At 36.0% G+C, this 23,551-nt stretch overlaps 1 pseudogene; it reads right to left on the minus strand.

Moving 5' to 3' along the window:
- Nucleotides 1-10,140: 10,140 nt before the first annotated feature.
- Nucleotides 10,141-12,258, minus strand: LOC117694066 (vigilin pseudogene; annotated as a pseudogene).
- Nucleotides 12,259-23,551: the final 11,293 nt, after the last annotated feature.

A 23,551-nucleotide genomic window follows, 5' to 3' on the forward strand; every position in this document is an offset into this window, starting at 1 on the left:
GCCATTGCTGCTGTACCTGGTCCAACTTCCCATTCCACTTTCCTTTTAAATAAGCAGAAAGATTATGGCTTTAAATAAATGCATCATTCATAAATCTCAGAGGTGTAACACCTGGATGTGGGGCTGCTGACACACAGCTTATTTGAACCACATATGTGAGCTGCTTCACATGGGCTCGGAGCCAATCAACTGTCTGATTGACCAAAGTCTATTTTAAGTCTCCATAACGATGTACTGAGATGGGCACAAAGGTAGGCACATGCACAACCAAGGCTAGGTCTAGTGATCCATTTTAGCCTTGTGCTAAAAAGCATGTGACATTTTTACAATCCAAGATATCAGAATTATTCTGAAAGTTGGATAATATAAAGAAAAATGAAGGGTCTACACACACCAACACCGATTGTGCAGATGTATTCCCAAAACACCTTATTAATTTTTAATGTTATTTAAATGGCTAGAGATATTAAATCTTGTAGCCGAAACATTCTGCACTTTATGAAACATATTTAACAAGACAAAGGCAGATATACCCCTTTTTAACATTTAAAACAGTGGCTACAACACATAATTTAATTGTGTTGAAGCAAGATAAACTCAAGAAAATAAAAAATGATTTAATTTAGGACTTACATCCCTTTGAAAACATTAAATAAAGGTTTTAAATCCTCCTATGGTAAGCTTAAGATGAGGTTTTAGTCAAATAATATCTCTTAACAACTTTTAAAATCACTAAGAGCAAATTAAGATTAAAAGTAAACTATTTTTCTTTGCATGTACACTCACAAGCCAGAAGATGGCATTAGATCCCCACCACAAATGGTTGTGAGACACCACGTGGCTGCTGGGAGTTTAGCCTTTATATTTTTTAAATTAAGTCCAGCCTTTAATGGCTGAGCTATTTCTAAAGCCAAATTGACTCAAACATTGAAAGACACTGTCTTTGAATCCTTTTTTGGAGTAACAAGTATTTTAAAAATATTTTTTAAAGCTCATTATATTGAAGCAATAGCTTGAAGAAAAGATTTCTTTAGAGAAATCCACTAATAAAATATAATACACACCAAAAGATTTAACCTCTTACCCTTTTGTATTAAAGCAATAACAAAAGTTATATATATATATAAAATGTAAAACATTGGCCATTTTTTTGAAGCAATTATTTTTAACAAATATTGCTCTATGGGCTCTTAAACATTATGAATAAATTTATTAACTGTAAACCTTTTACCTCTACCAGAAATGTAAAGGAATGGTATAAAAATATTTTTTATGTAAACATTTACTGAAATGGTAGCTGGAGAAGACAAGTTATGTTGTATAAATCTTAAATTTGAACTTTATTTTGGATTAATTTAATAACCAATCTTTTTGTCTCATGATTATATCGGATAAAAGCCAATCTTATTCTCTAATAATTGTTACACATATTAAAGGAATCTAAGGCATCTCGTTTTTAACAACTTTGAATATAAAGGAAATTAAAATAATTTGAACCATATTTTATAAGCACATTTCTAGGATTTGGTCTGTGAAAACTCAGAAAGGAACTCCTGGCTTCTGAGCTGCAGAGCTCAGTCTGCCTTCTTAATTTAAATGTAAATGTTCTTAATCTCCCTCTGCCTGCCAATTTTAGGCACCAGCCTGGACTGTGTGAATTTGTTTTAATTTAAAACCTTAAATTTGAACTAAAAGCCTCTGGAACAGTTTAAGATCTGACCAAAGCCCCACAGCCCTGCACCACGGGGGGGGGGGGAGCTACTCCAGGCCGCGCTCCGCCATCGCTCCGCCATCGCGACCGTGCTCCTCATGGCGGCAGGGGCTTAAGGAGGATGGGCTCTCAGCGGCCGCCAAGAGCTGCCCGCGCCGCCATGTGCCACGGGCCCAAATTAAATTGTTTTCACCTGTGGAATAAGCACAAATAGCCCCTCTCCCCGGCCCGCAAAACGCACCTAGGCAATCTCGCAGCCTCCCGTTCCCACGAGAGGCGGCTGCACGTTTCGCTGCAGCATTTTCAAAAATCCTTTGTTGTTTTAAGCTCTCACTATCTCTCTCCTCTGCCTGTCTGTGCCTCCCAAGTGCTGGGATTAAAGGCGTGTACCACCACTGCCCCGCTTGCTTTGTCTGCCGCATGTAGCAGAACTCAGACACTCTCTCAAAAACTCTTTTACAAAGGCAGATTCCTTTTTCCAACCTTCTCCCACCTGCCGGTGGTTCCATGGACTCTGCAGCAGTCCGTGTTCCCTTTGAACACTCCCGTTTATCACCAGGCCTTTTTTGTAGCCTGCCAACACACTTTAGTTCTGATATGTCTGAGTAGCCATAAAACAATTGTAATATAAGCAAGAGTTTAATTAATGAAGTGGCCGCGGTGGATTTAAATCTGCTTGTCAAGATTTCTACTTCAGACATAACTTCTAAAGGGTGTACCTCATACAGCCGCTGTTTTTTATCCTTCCTCGAAGCTCGGGGTCCCTCCGCTGCGCGTAGAAATTTCTGCCGCCTGGAGATACCGCGCGTGGGTTTCGCGCACGTGGAAATTCCGTGTGCCTGGAATTTTCCCAGGTTTTCGGCACCAGATCTAACGCGCTCCCCTGAGCCTTGCATCCGTGGGAGAGAAAGCAGGAGACGCAGAGATCGGGTAGTTACTGCAAAACGAGGCTTTTTAATCTGTCTCACACACGTGGGAAAACGCGGAGAGGCGTGGAAGGGAATGAGCTGTGGAAGGGGCCTGGTTTAAGTACAGTCTAGAGTGACATATTCACTTCTGATTGGCTGTTCGCTCACCACTCAACATTCAGTGACTATGGCACGCCTCTCAGCCTAGCAACTGCGCAGATCAATGTAGCGCCAACTTGGGGTGGCAGATTATATTGCGGCTCCTAACAAGTATCAACAAAACCAGGAACATATACTATGAGAAAATCAACAAGATAGATCAGCCCTTAGCCAGACTAAACAAAGGGCACAGAGACAGTATCCAAATTAATAAAATAAGAACTGAAAAGGGAAACATAGCAACAGAAACTGAGGAAATTAAAAAAATATATCAGATCCTACTACAAAAGCTTATACTCAACAAACTGGAAAATCTGGATGAAATGGACAATTTTCTAGAAAGATACCAGGTATCAAAGTTAAATCATAAGCAGATAAACCATCTAAAACAGACCCATAACCCTTAAAAATAACAGGGGATATTAAAGTCTCCCTACTAAAGAAGTAAAGGACCAGATGGTTTTAGGGCAGAATTCTATCAGACCTTAAAGAAAGAATTAATACCAATTGTTTTCAAACTAATTCATACAATAGAAACAGAAGGAACACTACCAAATTGATTCTATAAAACCACAATTACTCTCATACCTAAACCACAAAAAGACAAAAAAGAAAGAAAACTTCAGACCAATCTCCCTTATGAATATCGATGAAATATACTCAATAAAATTCTTGAAAACTGAATTCAAGAACAAATCATCTATCATGATCAAGTAGGCTTTATACCAGGAATGCAGGGATAGTTCAATATTCAGAAATCCATCAATGAAATCCACTATATAAACAAACTCAAAGAAAAAAAAACCACATTATCATCTCATTAGATGCTGAGAAAGCATTTGACAAAATTCAATATTTCTTCATGGTAAAAGTTTTGGAAAGAACCAGAATTCAAGGCCAAAACCTAAACATAGTAAAAGCAATATACAGCAAGCCAGTAGCCAACATGAAAGTAAATGGAGAGAAACTTGAAGCAATCCTACTAAAATCAGGGACTAGACAAGGCTGTCTGCTCTCTTCTTACCTATTCAGTATAGTACTGGAGGTCCTAGGCAGAGCATTTGGACAACAAAAGGAAGCCAAAGGGATACTAATATGAAAGAAGTCAAAATATCACTATTTTCAGATGATATGATAGTATACTTAAGTGACCCCAAAACTTCCACCAGAGAACTCCTAAACCTAGTAACTTCAGTAAAGTGGCTGGATATAAAATCAACTCAAACAAATCAGTTGCCTTCCTGACTCGAAGGATAAACAGGCTGAGAAAGAAATTAGGGAAACCCCAACCTTCAAAATAGTCACAAATAATATAAAATACCTTCATACCTTGATGTAAATCTAACCAAGCAAGTGAAACATCTGTATGGCAAAAACTTCAAGTCTCTGAAGAAAGAAATCGAAGATCTTAGAAGATGGAAAGATCTCCCATGCTCATGGATTGGCAGAATAAATATAGTAAAAAATGGCCATCCTGCCAAAATTAATCTATAGTTTTAATGCAATCACCATCAAAATTCCAACTCAATTCATCAGAGAGAGAAAGAGCAATTTGCAAATTCATGTGGAATAACAAAATACCCAGGATAGAGAAAACTATTCTCAACAATAAAAGAACTTTTGAAGGAATCACCATCCCTGATCTCAAGCTGTACTACAGAGCAATAGTGATGAAAAATGCATGGTATTGGTCCAAAGACAGGCTAGAAGATTTAATTGAATGGAATTGAAGGCCCAGAAATGAACCCATAAGCCCATAGTCACTTGATCTTTGACAAAGGATCTAAAACTGTTCAGTGGAAAAACGACAGCATGTTCAACAAATTGTGCTGGTTAAACTGGAGGTCAGCATGTAAAAGAATGCAAATTGATCCATTCTTATCTCCTTGTACAAATCTTAAATCCAAATGGATAAAGGACCTTTTTATAAGATCAGATATACTGAAACTAAAACTTGAAAAAAACCCCAAGTACTTGGGCATAGGGGAAAATTTCGTGAACACCAATGACTTATGCTCTAACATTAAGAATTAACAAATGGGACATCATAAAATTGCAAAGCATCTGTAAGGCAAAGGACACTGTCAATAGGACAAAAGAGCAAGGAACACATCAGACAAAAAAGCCTTACCAATCCTACATCCAATAGAGGGCTCATATCCAATATACACCAAGAAGTCAAGAAGTTAGACTCTAAACAACCAAATATCCCTATTAAAAAATGTGGTACAGAGCTAAACAAAGAATTCTCAACTGAGGAAACTCGAATGGCCAAGAAGCACATAAAGAAATGTTCAACATTCTTAGTCATCAGGGAAATACAAATCAAAAGGAACCCGATTCCACCACACACCAGTCAGGTGATAGCAGATGCTGGGGAGGATTTGGAGGAGGAGGAATAGTCCTCTATTGTTGATGGGACTGCAAGCTGGTACAACCACTCTGGAAATCAGTCTGGTGTTTCCTCAGAAAATGTGACATAGCATTACCAGTGTACCCAGCTATACCACTGCTTGGCATATACCCAGAAGATGTTCCAACATATAACAAGGACATATGCTCACCTATGTTCATAGCAGCCTAATTTTATAATAGCCAGACGCTGGGAAGAACCCAGATTACTCAGCTATTAAAATCAATGAATTTATGAAATTCTTAGGCAAATTGATAGAACTAGAAAATATCATGTGTGAGGTAACCCAATCACAAAAGAACAAAGATGCTATGCACTCACTGATAAGTGGAAATTAATTCAAAATCTCAAAATACCCACGATAACAACTTCCAGACCACATGAAGCTCATGAAGAAGGAAGACCAAAGTGTGGGTGCTTTGTTCCTTTTTAGAAGGGGGAACAAAATACTCATGGGGGCAAATATTGAGACAAAGTGTGGGACAGAAACTTAAGGAGGGGCTGTCCAGAGACTGCTCCAACAGGGTATTCATTCCATGTGCAGTCACCAAAGGTAGACACTGATGTGGATGTCAGAAAGTGCATGCTAAGGGGAAAAGTGATATAGCTGTCTCTTAGATGTCTGCTAGAGTCTGACATATTCAGAGGAGAATACTCACAGCTAACCATTGAACTGTCATGGGGTTCTCAATGGAGGAGTTAGAGAGAAGACTAAATTATCTCAAAGATTTTGCAGCCCATGGGGAGAGCAATAACACCAACCAACCATAGCTCCCATGGTATAAACCACCAGTCTTGGAGCACATAGGGAAGGACCCATGGCTCTAGCTATATATGTAGGGGGATGATGGCCTTTTTGGGTAAAGGTGAGAGAGGAAGTTTTTGATCCTGTGAAGGCTGGATGCCTCCGTGTGGGAGAATTCGAGGCTGGGAGATGTGATTGTTTGGGGAGGGGCACATCCTCATAGAAGCAGGAGGGAGGGAGAATTTGGGGAGATGACAGAAGGCGACTATCATCCTTACAGCCAACTTGAGCCATATACCCTGACAAGAGACTTGACTACAATAGCCTACAACAACTGAGCACATTCTGATAACATCTTGTTTTAGATTCCCAGGATTTTCCCTTGGGTGTGTGAGACTTAAAGGTGTGTGACTTAAGGGCGTGACTTAGAGATCAGATTTAGAGACAAGGCCTAAGGGCATGATTTAAAGGTGTGGCTTAGAAACATAGAAGGTGAGAGGGAGACAGAAGAAAACAGTAGGAATTAGGCATTGAGGAAGAAGACACTTGGACTAGAGAACTCGGAAGAAGGATTATTAACTATTAGGCACTTGGAGTAGGCACTTGAGACTCGAGACAGGCAACTAGGGATTAGGCACTTAGCACTTGGAAAAAGAACTTGGAAACTGGGAAAGAGACTAACAACTGGGACTAGGATTAGGTACTAAGAACTAGGGACTAGGAACTCAAGACCTGGGATCTGGACTACGAAGAGCGACTGAAGAATAAACGGGATTGAATCACACTCTGTCTTGTCTCCATTCTTCCTGTCTGTCCTCACTCTCTCTCTTGCTGAATCCAAGGATCGGAGCAGCTTGGTGCAGTGCAGGCTCTAACACTTAGCCCCTAAGGCTTTGGCAGTGCGGGTTTCCAACATTGATAGAGTGGTCCCCAAAATTTTTGGCCCCCAAAAGTGGGGCAGCTCGGGCCATGACATTTTGGCCCCAAGCGTGGAGCAGAGCTGTTCACAACATTTTTGGTACCCAACGTGGGGCAGCTTGGGCAGCAACAGGAGAATGGATAGGGAGTTTCTGGGTGGGGGGAAATGAGGGAAGGGGATAATATCTGAAATGTAAATAAACTATCCAATAAAGAAGAAAAAAAGTGAGCCTGAGACAACCACCATTCCAGTGCTAGGGGGTTTCTACAGGGTGCTAGCCTGAGACAACCATCATTGCAGTCCCAATCAGGCAAGAATGGGCTCTCAGGATGGGACAAAAGCAGAAGATGAGAAGAACCCAGCCTCAGAACATGGATCCTGGACAGGGGTGAGCCCAAGACAGAACAACTTGCAAGGGTCCACTTGGCTGTGCTGGGCAAGAGGGAGTCAGAGATGACAACCTATCTGGTTCCATGAGGCCCAGACAGGGAGCTATATTGAGATGATATTGAGTCTGGTCCTATGTGGGCCTGGGGGAACAGATTTTAACTGAGATGACCCCTGTCTGGGACCATAATATACTCCTAATATGACTCTAGTCATGCAGAGACCCTGGGCACTATTAAAAGGAAGTAGTAAGTGGTGGAGAAATGACACAGAGAGAGAATCAATAAGATGTGCATTAAATGAAGAGAGGCAGAACTGAGACTAGAGGGTAGTGAGGAACAGCCCTTATGTGAGTAGCTGGTGATGATACCTGGGTCCATGCTGGCACCTGGGATCCGACTCTAGACATGCAGAATCCCTGGGGACCCCTAAGAGGAAGTAATAAGTGGTGGAGAAAGGACACACAGAGAGAATCAATAAGATGTGCATTCAATGAAAAGAAGCAGAACTGAAGACTAGAGGGTAGTAAGGAATAACCTGATGTAAGTAGCTGGTGATGATAACTGGGATAATGCTGGCACCTAGGATCTGGGACCTGGCCTATGCTGCCAAGAGGACCAAGTTTCAGTCTATGGCCTTGCAGCAGAAGGGGTCTGTTACCTTCAAGTACCAGGCAGAAATCCAAGGTCTGAGTTGCTGCCCCAGGATATGTTGATGTCCTGAATGTTGTGCAGAATTGGCCCACACCTCACCTGGGCATCATGGGACTGTTGGCACTTGAGGCATGCGATCAGGAGAGCTGATTCATTCCTAAACAGCTGTCGTACTCAGAGGATGTAGAGCTTCACATTGCAAGAGTTGTGGGTGAGCTGAACACCTACCCCTAGAAAGTAAGTGTGAGATAGCTGGACCTACTTCTCATCTCCCATGCTATGGCATTAGAGAGGGCATGAAACCTTCCTCCTCTCTTACCTCTCACCACATGGGGTATGTAAAAACTCTCTGTCTGGGTTTAAGAGAGCATCAGAGCTGGTCCTACCCATCACCTGCTGCAGTACTTGGAAGAGCAGGTCCTGTAACTCACCTGGGCAGCACAGAAGGACTGACCTGGATGTGGGGATTGCAGGTAAAGCTGGTCCCAAGGGTCCCAAGTCTGGAAAAGCTGGCTTTCATCTGCTGTATAGTGGCATCAAGTGGGAAAAAGATCACCACTCATATCTCATTTACCCTCACCACCAGCCATAGTTAGGAGAGCTCGTCCTAACAGGGTCCTGAGAGCAGAAGAGCTGTCCCTGCTTATCACCCACTGTAGATCAGGCTCTGCACCTCACCTGGGCTGCATAGTAGAGTTGGCACTAGATGTGGTGGTGGCAGGTAAGGAGGCTCAGAGGGCATGAGCATGGGAAAGCTGGCCATATCTCTTTTATGCTGAGTGGTGGCATAGATGGAGGGATTCCCTCTTACTTACCATCCTCCATCCTTCACCTTATGATAGGTGGGCAAGCTGGCACTGATGAGTTCTTGAGAGTTGGAGAACTGCCCATGTCCCTCACCAACTGCAACACTCAGGAGAGCAAGACCTCTCTTTTATTCTGTGTGGTGCTAAGCATTTACTTACAGTGATTTGGAGAGGTCATATATAGTTGTATTAACTTATATATAGTTGTATTAACTGAATTAATTTAAAGTCTATCAATATCTTTGCTAGGCAACAGTCTCATCTTTTGCTCATGGTTGATGATCTTGGGTTAAACACTTGTGAGGAAATAGATGAAAAAGCTCAGTGGGACAGAGGGTACACAGCTATGATTCAAGAACAAGATAGGACACAACTAAGTCAGCTTTAGGACTTCTAAGTAGTGTTGTTCTGGAGTTTAGTATGCATGCATCCATTATACTGACTAGTCAGGGGATTAAAGCTCCTGAGATAATAAGACTTGGGCAATTAGCAGAATGAAATGGGGAACATACTGGAGAATGTGGATTTGAATCTCAGACCTCAGCTGTGCTGTAGCAGTAACTCTTTCAGTAGTGATTGAAAACTAAAATATAAAGTAAAAAGTAAAAAATAAAACAACCAAAAAATTGACACAAATTAATATAAAACTTACAAGGCCAAAGAGTTCACTGTAAAGAAAGATGAAAAACAGTCTATTCTTGGCTTCAAATTTTTTATAATTTTATTGGAAGGAAGACTTCTAAAGAGTGTGCCAAAAGTATTAAAATAAAATTATATATATTCTTAGTTCATCAATATAGCAACATTATGTGAGGAAACTCAATTAATGCATTATGATTTTTAGCATTTGTGGTCCTCTAGAATACCAGCAGAATGCTGGTTTTGATGTGCAAGTAGTACCAGAGCACATCAACGTATCTGATCACAATCTGTTTTTCTTCCTATGTTGTAAGTCATTACACATGTGAAGGAAACAGGTTTCCCATTTTGAAAATGAATAAAGAAGTAATGGAAGAAGCAAAAAGAAAAATGTATTTGTGTAGCAATGGGAGTCATCATTTAGTAAAGATATAGAGGTAGCTTCCTTGTGACTGTTGCTAAACTTCATAGTAAAAATGATAAATGGCACACTACTTGCCATGAAAAATTAGGAAGCCTGTGTTATATATGAACTTTCTCAAGAGAGTATGTGTAAAAGTGTCAGGATCAAGTCCTGGGTGGAAATTGTAGCTAACTTGATACATATTGCAAGCATTCAAGATCAAGTCCCTCATTTTCACTACAAAATTATGTACTATATAAGCAGTGATGTACTAACAGGGAAGATGTCAGAAATGTGCTAAGCATTCAATATCTACTTTAGTTTAAGAATAAATTTGACCGCATTCTCAGGTTGTCAGGTTTAGAGAATTTCCCTTTATTTGTTTTTAACCTTCTTGTTATGGTCTCCAAGGGTGAAGCTTAGGAGATGTTTGATGTTTCAATTTGGGAAAATCTTCCGAATTGTCCACACGTGGAGGATGTGTGCTGGATTTTGCATTATGAAGAACAGTTTTTTTACCTAAACTCTTAGATGTTCTTGCAGCTGTGTTGCAAAGACCACCACGCTTATGATGGTCCAATGGAGGATCAGATTTTCCAACAGATAGGAAGTGTTTCTCAAGACTTAAGATATAGTCAATTGCTTCTTGGACATTAAAAGATGATCCACTTACAACAATGCTAGAATTATTACAAGATCCTTTTGAAGGTACATGGATGTCTACTTGGAATTGTTCCATGATTTTCTGGATGGACTTTCCACCAAATCCAATAATGTTGGCACAAACATGGTGGTTCAGTGGGATTTCCTTGGAAACTGTTTTTTCAATCTTACGCAGCATGTTCATTATTGCATCACGGGCACCAAGGATGTTACTTTTAGAGCCAGAAATGGTAATTTGGTCTTGGATCGAATTGCTTCCTTTCTTTGAAAAATGGACAGTGACATCATATTCTGTGCAAATCTGGGAAATAAGTATACCTTTATTACCAAAGATCTTGGAATGATATTTGGGATCTAATCTGAATGTTTGCCTGAAATTTTTTACTGTCTGATTGTCTAGTTCCATTTGTAAGGTTTTTACTTGATTTTGCAATTTCTTCTTGGCTTGTTCCACATTTGCTTCAAGGCCCATAATTGATATGATGTGAAAATTTCCTCCAGGTTGTGATACTTCAATATGAACTTCAAAGTCCTTTATTAGCTTGCGTAATCCACTTCCTTTGTGCCCAATGATGTAAGGATGTAAATGAAAAGGTACTTGAACTTCAGCAGTGACAGGAACAAGATTCACCAGAGCTTGTGTGGCCTCCTTGCAATTTTCTATGTTGCCTGAAATAGACAAGGTGTCACTTTTCTTAGGAGAAGTAGAAGCAGGATTTTTTATATTATTTCCACCCTTTTCTTTCCCTGTTTCCTGAAGCTCTGGATGTGTCTTCCTAGCTGTCTTGTCTGTGTCTGGAAATTTGATTTGAACTTTACAGTCTCTTGCAATCTGTTGAATTCGAGAGCATATAGGTCCCATGATAAAAGGATGGAATTTAGGGGGAACAACACACTGTGTTGTGACATGGGAACTCAAGGGATCAAATATCTCCTGAATATGTTTCTTTGCTGCTTCAACACAAGGTTTTGCTCCTTTTATTGTGACTTTTGTACTCTGTTTTCCTGCATAAGAAAATGTAATAAACACACCACCATATTCTTTAATTATTTCTCGTAAAAGTTGTCCCCTTTGCATGACAAAGTAATTGTGGTACTTAGGACTTATCAAAATGCTATCCTCCACCACATCCTCCAGATCTTTCAGTAAAACCTCTAAATCTTTTTGCACATTTTTAACAGCCTCTTCTGTTCCTATGATAGTTACTGATTCTTGATCCTTGTTCTTAAAGGTAGGAAAAATAATCCGTGCCCCAGTCTTCTCACAGATTTTCTGAAGATTGCCCCCATTTTTACTCATAAGAAATTGATGATATTTTGACTTGACAGGAATAGCCACAGAGTAACTTTTGGCTTGCTCTTCTTCTGCGAGTTGCAGAAGCTTTTTCTTGGTTTTTTCAACAATTTCTGTGGAGCCACTAATAATGACTTTTTGAGGGCCTTGGTTGTTACGTGGAAAATGAATTTGAACGTTGCCACATTCTTCTATGATTGAACCAATCAAAGAGTTTTTAGAATCAGTCAGGGATCTGTGTAGACTGGGAGGAATAGGAATTTCCACTTCATAATCTTTGGCTGCATTTTTAGGTATTGAGAGAATCCAGTTATGACATACCTCACGGTTTTCTGGCTTTCTGATACTGATATTATTTTCTGAGTTGCAACTTGATGATGAAAAATTAACCCTTCTTCTTGAATTTAGGTTGGTAACATGGCTTTCCCTTTGAAAAGACCGATTTGGATATAGAATGTATTGTCTTTTGGAAGTCATTTTTGATTTTCAAGTATATGCAATTCAGAAGTGTTGCAGATCATTCAGCAGCAGCCCCAAGACTAAAAAAATGCTTATAGTTGTTTTTAAGCACATTACTGTATAGGAAGAAAAAATACTTTAAACATGTATTCTTTCCTGATATAGGAATTACATAAAACTATGATTATATGGTCTGCCCAATGGGTAAACATCAGTTTCTTCTTTGAATACCCTTTTGAGATCTACACATATTAAGACATAATACTATATTTTAATTCTTTTAATTCTCAGAAACACTCCATTTCTCTTTATAGCAAACTCAAAGACTTTTGGGACTCAATATTCTTTTTATAACTTTAGATATCACTAAATTGACCACTAATCACTCTTCAAATATAAAATACTGTCTCCTAGTTTCAATAGTTATATAACCATAATCCATCTGAGTATCACCAAGTGAATACCTCAGAGTTTTTTGAAAACTTACATCATTTCAACTCTTAATATTCAGATTATATTGTTGGAACTGTATTAGAATTTTATAAGTGCCAACTAGTTTTCCTTAAATTTGCCAAGTACTTAATATCATATTTTAATTTTAAGCTTTCTCATGCAGCACATGCAAAACAAAAGAATACCTGTTAGTTTGAGTCTAATATTTCTGTATGCTTCTTAACTCATAAAATATAATTCCTAAATAAATTTTTGTACTTACACTTATTATATTAATATTATAAGTAGCAAAATAAAAAATAGCATAATATTTACCACTTATTAAGTCCTGCTACTCAAACTATATCACATATGGATATCATGCATAGCTATAGATAGGTATAAAGATAGATAATTTTCTTTATGACCACTGTATATACATCATTTCCTCACCATCTCCTCTTTATTCCAGTTTATTTCATGCCCCCATTCCCTTTCAAATTTGTGACCTCTTCTTTAGTTATAATTGTTTATTATTGTTATGCATATATGTACATATGTATATATTCACATATATACATCTGCACCTATGGACATAATATATATATGAAGATATATATATATATATATATATATATATATATATATATTGAGGGAGAGAGAGAGAGAACTGAATCCTTTCAGTATTGCTTCTTATAGCATGTATATGCAATATGCATCGAGGTTTCCACTACTGTATATATTTGATAATTGGTATTCTAGCATAGTCTCTCATATTTCAAAGTATATTCAGATCTTAACATTGTATCTTAACAGGGCTCATCACTGTATGAGAAGACTGCATAAACTTTTTACTATATCATTTATTCTTTTCTTTATCATTTCTGCTATTATTTTCAAGTGAAAAATCAACTTTTTATCAGTGACTCCTATCCTCAATTTCCCCTGCCAGACATATTTATGTCAAACACATGAAACATCTTTCTTCTAGATGCTTATATCAAAAATAGTGTTACCATTAAAAAAAATCTTCAGAATGCTATATTCATCTTTTCATAGTAACACAGACTATGTGAAGAAAAAAAATAACAGGTCAATAGAAAATATAAATAATCAAATTATTAATAAAAGGATTTATAGATTTTATAGCATGAAATTTCTACATATATTTAAATATATATATTAAAAAATTAAACAAGGTTTGATTTGCTCATGTTTATTACATATATTTTTATACATATATAGTAAAAGTTTATATATGTTGAAGGAAACATTAAATGAATATATTTGGAATAAGACAAGTATGTGATTGTTTTCAATATATTAGTTGGTAAAAAATATTGTTGGATTTTTCTGATGTAATTTTAAAGGATCAAATACAAACTGATAAAATGATCATTTTTTTGCATTTTATAATATGTAACTGTACACATACATACAAACACAACATATGTGTGAATGTGTGTGTATATGTGGGCAAAGCAGTAATAATCAAAATATTAGGTAAAAATGTTCATAATTTCATAGAAGAGTATCATCTCTACTTATAAATCACATTTAAGTACTAAAAAATATTATACATTGTTAATATTTCATGTTTGTGTTCATACACAGGAATGTATACATATGTATATATGAATATAAATATATATAAAAAGACTTACCTAGTTATAGATGTTGTTCCTCACAAATTTTCTAACCTGTATCTGATTTCCTTTATGCACGGTTTTTGGGACTCTGTATGTAAGGAGAGATTCCTAGGTAAAATTCATATCACTCAGACTTACACAACTAGCACTTATTCTCATATTTGAAAACTCTTTTATTTTATTGAAAATAGATTATTTTCATTCAGTGTATTGTTTTTTACAGTTTCCCATCTCTCTACTATGCACAATTTTATCCAAGTTCCCCTCAGATAAGAGAATTTTATCGTATGGAGTTTGTCTGTTTATTGTGATTGTTGTAGTTTCATATTAACGTGTTATGTACATTGGTGTTTCCAATATGTATTATGTGACTGAAGTCACCATGGTGGTCATAAGAGGGCTTTGGGGCCTTGATCTGGAAATATAGATGTTTTTTAGTCATTCTATGAATGCTAGAAATTGAACCCAAGTCTTCTACAAGAGCTACAAGTGTTCTTATCCCTTAAAAGCTTCTCTCTAGCCCCTAAGGATTGTACAAGCCAAAAGATTCTCCAGACATCAGCAGAAATGAACTTCTTTTATTTATCCCTCATATAAATTTATGATCCTGTTTTTTCCACAAAAGTTCTATGTAGATTTTACCTGCTAATTAACTTTATAAAAACTATTTATCCAGATTACAATTCAGAACCTTCATTTGATAAGTTAAAATTAATAATATTTCTTAACATATGCTTGTCTTTTTAGATATATAAGGTCATGTTTATAAAATATGCCATTGTGTTCATAAAATTATTTGAAACCCCTTCTAGCTGACATGTACCTCAATGATATTTCATCTTCCCATCAGCTGTTATTTACTTTGTTTGATCACAAATACCACTAAAAAAAACTACATTGCATATTATCCAAGCTCTTATTGAAGCACTGTTTTATGTAAAACTAACTAGTAACAACTGCTACATATTTTTCATTCACCAAAGGTGGGGAAAATAACTTTAAACATTTTTATACTAATATTTTCTTTTTAGGGAACATTTTGCCTTTACAAAGTGGCAGAAGACTCTAAGTGCATTATGGTGCATTATAGTTCTGAAAAGGGCTATCCAGTGCAGAAAGATAATTTTAATTGACATTTAAATGGCCATGTTTGATCTACTTAACAGAAAATAATTTTGATTACACTGGAAATTCCTCATGCACAGATAAGTTGTGAGCATAATAACAACAACAAATCATATTTCAAATGATTTTTTAAACTTAACTTTTCTTATGGTTCAGTTTGCCAGGGTTCATTTTATAATATATTTTTTGAAATAAAAAAAACTTACTGTTTAAGTTTCTAAAACAATTGGAGATGATTGCTTCATGGAACTGCTGATCTGCCTCAAACTGAAGCAAAAGCTGAAAATAAAATGGAAGCCTTCCATTATCTGAAACTTAGAGAGTTGCAATATTTAAAATATTATCCTCTCATTAAACATATGCCAGAAACTTAAACTGAAATTGATATACAAAGCATATATATATATATATATATATATATATATATATATATTACTGTATAACTATGGAATAGAAAAATACCTCTATCCTAAATTAAGTTGAGAATATACAACAAATTGAGATTTAAAATGTCTCCACACAATGCTGTTGTCATAAAAGAATTTCCATTGAACTTCTCAAAATGAATGACTCTGTTCTATCTTGTAGGTTTAACAGATACTTTCTTAAATTACAGTGTTACATTGTGTTAAAAGAAAACAGAAATTAATATAGATACTTTTTGGTACTGTTCACTTAAATTATTTAATAATTTATCTTTATGCAAATTTATCACCATTTAGTTTTTATTTGTATACCTGAGAAGATACTACAGCATTTTTTTATTCAGTAATAAACCTTGGCGTTGTGAATAAGTAATATTCCCATGTAATTTCTCTCAGGTAACATAGCAAGGCACATACAAACCTGTAATGAGAGAAATTAATATTAACAGTACCAAAAAGTTAAATATTTATTAGGGGTTTGAACTATTGATTTAACATAAATACATTTTGTTAAATCAAAAGAAAGTAGTGTGTCAATTGAATTTGTAATTTTGCAAAAAATATAAATTTCTTTATATGAGCATTCTTCTGTGTTCACATTTGTGTATATGTGTATAAATTTTCTCTAGAAATGGTGAAATGAATTATCAAACAGTTTAAATTTATCTCTAAGGTACTGTATACAGTAGTGTAAACTTACTTAAATTATTGTGTTAATTTTAGTTAATACAGAAATATTTATTTTATACATTAAATGTTTACTTGTGATTTTTACATATGTCATTATATGTTAGCACATTGGATAGCAAGGACTTTTTTAGAATCTTCTTTGTATGTCAACAAATTTATCTCTCCACATAATTTAATATGGTACATATCAACACCAGAATTTTACAAGCTTCTTTTTCTCTCCTAATCTTCCCTGTTGAAATTCAAATTTTATATAAGTTCTCACAATTTTATAAACATTGCCCTGTTCAAATTTGTATACATGGTATCAAGAAAATTCACATGAAACTTTACGAGACATTTTGATGTGGCACGAAAACACTTAACCAAAGTTTGAACATGTTCACAAGATATTAGTTCATGCTATAATAGTAAAGGTCTAATTTACTCAGAGTATGGCCTGATATATGTAAGTTATGAGATTATTCTGACTTGTTATGATTCAGTCATTTTATAGTAGAATTACCAGGATAAATTTGAGTTTTGAGGAAATTAGTTATCACCTTAAGATAGACTAACCAAACTGGACTCATGCTCTGAATACTAGGATTGAATGAAGCTCAGATATTAATTATATATGTAAGTGTTATATAACAATCCAAATCATAAATCGAAAACTGTGTATGCAAGAAAATAAGTAAAAATATTTTGTAATAAAATATATGCAGAATACAGAAATAAAGAAATAACCTTCAAACTCTGTTGACAGAAATTAAAAGATATATGAAAAGGCACTCTACAACCAAACTGTAAAAAAAACATAAAATAAAAGTTCAAAAATGAGCCAGGTGGTGGTGGTGAACGCCATTAATCCCAACACTTGGGAGGCAGAGGCAGGTGGATTTCTGAGTTCGAGGCCATCCTGGTCTACAGAGTGAGTTCCAGGACAGCCAGGGCTACACAGAGAAACCCTGTCTCAAAAAAAAAAAAAAACAAAAAAAAAAAAAAAACAAAAAAAGGTTCAAAAAATGAAGATTAAAATGAAGCGTTGCCATCCTGTATGATAGAAAAAGCAAAGAAAAGGAAACAGCATTTTCAGAATCTTTCATAATACTCAAGGATTGAATATAAAGCAAGAAAGCCACAAGAGACCATGAATTCTTATAAAAACAGTGACAATTCCTTCTGATGAAATATCTGATCAGTATAAGCCAAATCTGAAGCCCTGAGTTTACAAGATTCACAGGAAAACGGAAAAGTTTGAGGAAACTGATTGTACAACGTAGTGTTAAATATACAGCTGTATAGTAGTACTAAGGTTGACCTACATTAACACTGGATGTATATACAGACACAAAAATATGAAATTTTGAGAAAAAATACCCAACAGGCAAGTCATTCAAGAAAGCCTGCTCACATGAAGAAACCTGGCAGAAATTATGAATATGAAAGATTATGACTTAACAATGAAAAAGAACACCAAGATGGCTGCCAAGTTCCCATGCTCCCACAGTGAGTATCATTTAAGACACCAAATCTTTTTGTTTGTTTGTTTTGTTTTTTCAAGACAGGGTTTCTCTGTGTAGCCCTGGCTGTCCTAGACTCACTCTGTAGACCAGGCTGGCCTCGAACTCAGAAATCTGCCTGCCTCTGCCTCCCAAGTGCTGGGATTAAAGGCGTGAACCACCACTGCCTGGCTTAAGACACCAAATTTTAACACAAACAGAAAATAACAAATTCTCATATCCATTTACTCAATATGTTGTTAGGAAAGATATAAATATTAATGTAGAAAGAGTAATTATATTCAGAAGTAGGCATGTGACACTACTAAGAAATAGACCAACCAATTACAATAAAATATAAACAAAACTGTATTCAAAAGACTTGAATTAAACAGTTGTCTCAAACCTGTATAATCTACTATAATTCTTAAAACTAAAAAAAAAAGTAACTTTTCATCAAAACACCCCCAAAATGTTAGCAAGTATCTTACCTGTAATGGATGAACTACCAGACTGGACTAAGCTTGGCTTTACTGAGTGCACATGAAGGTTTCTATGACAATTGAATTTTAAGGGAGGATGACCTCACAAAGAGTAGGCCAAGCCATATGGCAGAAAGCTACCAGTGCCTGAAAGGGACAAATCAGTGTTTTAAAATTTTAAATATGTATGTGATAGAAATTTAAAGACAAAAGAACAAAGATATTTACACGTTAGTACATAAAATCTCTTCTGAAAAGAATCCAAACTAATTTAAGAGAGTAAATAGACAATGTCAAGTACATATGAATAAAATTTAAAATGTAAGTATTGTATTTACCTTCAATAAAAAATTTAAAAAATCTTAAAGAATATTTCAGATAGTATGTCACTGCATATTGGAAGAAGAATAAAGAAAATATGAGAACATATTACCATAAACACAGTACTTATTTTCATTGTAGGTAATAAAGTTCCATAAGGACTACATAGTCTTTTAGAGTCTCATAACAAATATGATAATATAAATTTAAAAGAGTTAACTACTGTTACATCAATTGACACTCCAGAAAACACTCTTCTTCTATTTTGAAAAAGCAGTGAAGTTTTTCCCAGGTACTATGGATCATCATACCTCCTAACAATGTTATTTTTTTTCTTGATTCAGGGAATCAGAACCTCAAATTGACAAGGGTAAAATCTTATATTTCAGTTAATTTTTATATTTGTTGTATCTCTTGCTGGGAAATAAAACCCTCTTCCCCCATGGAACAAAAAAATTTTAGACTAGCAAATATAAGGACACAGGAACAGGAAAAACAGTATGAAGTAGGCCACTAGTATTGATAATGAGTGAAATAATTTCTATTTCTACCCATTGATTTCTAGAACTGTCAATATTAGTTAAAGAAAAAAATGCCACATATCTGGCACTTATCCAGAGTATATACTGCCTTCTGGAGAAAAATGCTCTATGCCACTTGTTAATACAATTTTTTAAATTAATCTTTTTATTTATTTACATTTCAAAGGATATCCCCCTTCCAGGTTACCTTTCCACTAATCCCCCCAAGCTTTCCTCTCTCCTCTCTCTCACTTCTCCTTTTTACCTCTATGAGGGTGCTCCTCCACCTACTCACCTACTCCTGCTTCACCCCTCCAGCATCCCCCTACACTGGCCATCAAGCCTCCCTATCATCACATTGATGTCAGAAAAGACAGTCCTCTGCTACATATGAATCTGGAGTTCTGGCTTTCTCCATGTATACTCTTTGGTTGATGGTTAGTTCCTGAGAGCTCTGGGTGATCAAGTTATTTGATATTATTCTTTATATATAACAATTTTTGGAAAGGCCATGCCATTTTTTTAAACAAGCCAGCCACCACTGGATGGTTGAGGATGTAACCACATGCTCACTGTTCTACTTCATTTATCAGGAAGTGTTTGCTTTAGTCAGAAGTGATGCTATGTGGAATACCACAATGGTGGATAAGGCATTCTGTGAAACAAGAGATGGTAGTTCTTAATATAAGGCAGGAAAGGCAAATCCATAAACAGAATAATTATTTATGCCAGTAAGTACAACAGATGGCTGATTACATGATGTATGTCACAGAATGTAATCAACATAACACCTAGTCACTGGCTTGTTATGGCATGAAAAATTCTCCATATTGAGGGCTTTATATTGTACTCTGGCCCTGACAGATTGAATTAAAATGGCAATCTTTGACACATCAGTCTTGGTGAGTGAACAAATGTTGCTGTGTCTACGTATAATCTCCAACATGGGCACTTTTTTCATGGGCCCTGGACAAAGACAGGAATAGCTAAGAAAATAGATTGACTGCACACAAAATGGGCCATGTTACCTACTTAATTATTGAATTCCTCCTCTGCTTAAGTCACTTTTTGATGAACATATCTGCATGGGTCACAAGCATCTTCATGTAACTTGATCATCTGTAGTGATGGGTTTATATATCTTTTCTACAAGCATGTTTCTCACTAATTTTTCAATCATACTACAAATCTGATACTACTCAGACAAAACATTGGCTTCTTCTGAGTAATCATTATACAACAGTAATTTGGAAATTACTCATTCCAAGGAAAATATGTGGCCATATGTGCTATCTAAGATTCTATTCAGTATGAGGATATCTTTATCATTATTCTTCAGGTTTGTCCTAGAAAGTGAGGATATAGTGACACAGCTGCCCACATCTAAGAGATATATTCAGAACCAACAGGAAACAAAGACCTAGTCTTCTCTTCCTCAGTCAACCAATTATAGGGTATACAACACAGTAAATCTATGCTTGAGTAGAGTAGGTGTGTCACATATTATAAAAGTAGTAGGAAATATAAGGGTTTGAAATAACACCATTATGTAACTTGGCTGTGCCCTCAAGGCTAACTCAGACCTGAAAATGCACATATATACCTCTTGCAATTAATGTAGGACTGCTGCTCTGCACATATAACTTTATGTCTTGACAGGTCAGATAACACCTAGCTCATGATTGACAGCATGAGTCAAAGGGTAACTTTATAGCTCATTGTCAATTGTTTACTTTCCTCCTCAGTCCAATGGCAAGCAAATTGTTGTTTCTTAAATGAAGAACAGTTGTCTACTAATAAGGGTAGAACCTCACTTCAAAATTGCAAGTGTATCTAAAGTGGTTCACATAAAAAATTGCCACAGAGGTTTCAAATAACCTTTTGATCTTCTGACACATCAGTACCACAGAATCTGTTTATCATATGTCCAAAGTAGTAGCGTAGCTGAATAACACTCTGGGCATGCTGATGAGCCTTTTCTTTTTCTAGGCATCTCTCAAAGCTAGAATGTTTCCAAATAATTCATTCTATCATCCAGAGTAACACCAAAGTATGGTATATTTGCCTTCCAGAATCAAATAAGTATGATAAGCATTGCTCCTCATTAATAGTAACAGAGCCAAGATGCAATATGGAAAGAAGAAAAATCTATTTCTGTCCCATGTATCTAGAATTTTTAGAAGGTCATTGAGCTAAAAGGACCTTGACCCAATCCATCCTCTGATATCTGCGTGTATTTTACAAACAAGTCCAAAATGATTGAAATCTTCTCTTCCTTTGATTCTCATTTTCTGTACAGGAGTTAAATAAAAATTCAGCTGCCATTGAATACATGCATATCAGGTAATAGAAGATATGGTAATCTGTTTATGTCAGGATTTCATATCTAGTACAACTGCTAGAATTGGAGTGACAGCTTGATTAAGATTTTGATAGTTTAACTGTCATTTTCTAAAATTCATCTGGCTTTAACATAAGACATCAGAATAATTAAATAGGCATATGCCAAGGTCCTGCCTCAGCTAGAGAGAGGGTGGCTGAGGAAATGGTGAATAGCAGATGATGAAGAATCACTTTTATTCAGTGATGAATGAATATGCCTCCAGATATCTCTCTCTTGCAGAACAAAGGCCAATTTTTATTTGCATAAACTACTTCTTTAGCATTGCATACCATTTAATTGTTAATTCCAGGTTTCCCTTTGAAATCATTTACCCCAGGTTCCCTTTTGATCACTCCATGAAGTAACATTTATGATTCTTAGCTCCTGGACTCATAGAAATAGAAATGAAATACAGAGAACATTTGAGGCAAATGAACTAGGCAGTAGTATATTTTTTTATATAGCAAGTCCACTATAGTTTGCTGGTAAACAGTGTTTGTGCTTGCCAATTCTAGGCATAGAGGCCATTTTTTATGTGATAAAACTAGCTTTTTTTTTTTTTTAATTTAGAATCTCTTGTGGGCCAAAACAAACAGCACTGAAGCTCATTTATAAATTCTTAGCTATTTTAAATATATTCTTTTAATCTTAGATTTATTCTTTTTTATTTAGTAACTCAAAGTTTATTTATTGAGAATATTAAACAATCCTCCAAAGTAGGAATGTCACTAGGCAGTCATCTTTTTTCTTAATACGACTTTTTCTTCATCCCCAACCACTATTTATATCACACATACAGCTACCTACATTAGTGTGTACAATATCTGAATCAAATTAGTGGTATGGTAACTTCCATGGAGAAAAGCACTATTTTTACCACTGATATTACATAACCATAGAACTGTGCCTTGTTTTTTTAACTATTACATTTTCGTGATGAGGGTTTTTTCCTCACTGAACAAATCATGTCTACTTCTTTAGTACCTGTCTGACTAAGCTTACTACTTAGTGCAAGTGCCTCTGGTTTTCCGGTCTGTGAAGCCCCTCATACAATTCATATTACATTCTCAACTTTACATAGTTGAGAAATACTGTAAAATTGATTCTTACACTGATTTATATATTTTTGAACATGTGTACAGAATTCGTTAACACAGCTTTTAGGATATTCTAATGTTCACAGAGGCACCGTTTTGCTGATGATCATTGGACACATTCTCAATTTCCAGAGTTATGCCATTTCTGATATCATGGTGTCATTAACTTGGCAAAAAAAAACATTTACCAAAAAATGAAAATTAAGTAAAATATGTGCATATTATGCAAACAATACATTATGCCTAGAGCAACAATCAGCACTTGAGGAGACCCACTCCTGCTAGCTCTGTTCAAGAATCAGGAACCATGTCACACTGTACCTTTTCTGATCATGCCTTACCCAGCAGGCATATGGTGGAAACTACTATAATTTCACCTTTGAAGGCCTTAATGCTGTCACTAATTTTTCTATTTTCTGTTATGAAACAAAACATTGTTCTTGGTTAAATTTTTTTTGTGTTTGTGGGAAGCATGTCCAATAGCTTTCGTTTGGTCCTTCAAACAAGAGATTAGTGTACAGGTCAGAAAACAATTGTGGGTATCTAAATTAGGGTTTATATTGCTGCTATGAAACACCATGAGAAAAAAAAGCCAGTTGGGGAGGAAAGAACTTGTTTGGTTTAAATTTTCAGTTCATTGTCAATAATCAGAGAATTTAAGAAAAGAAAATCAAGTTTGGAACTGGGGAGAGGATCTGATGCAGAGAACATGGAGGGGTGCTGGTTACTGGCTTGCTTCCCATAGCTTGCTCATCATACTTCTTATAGAACTAAAGACACCAC

The sequence above is a fragment of the Arvicanthis niloticus genome, chromosome X, assembly GCF_011762505.2.
Source record: "Arvicanthis niloticus isolate mArvNil1 chromosome X, mArvNil1.pat.X, whole genome shotgun sequence".
Taxonomy (NCBI): domain Eukaryota; kingdom Metazoa; phylum Chordata; class Mammalia; order Rodentia; family Muridae; genus Arvicanthis; species Arvicanthis niloticus.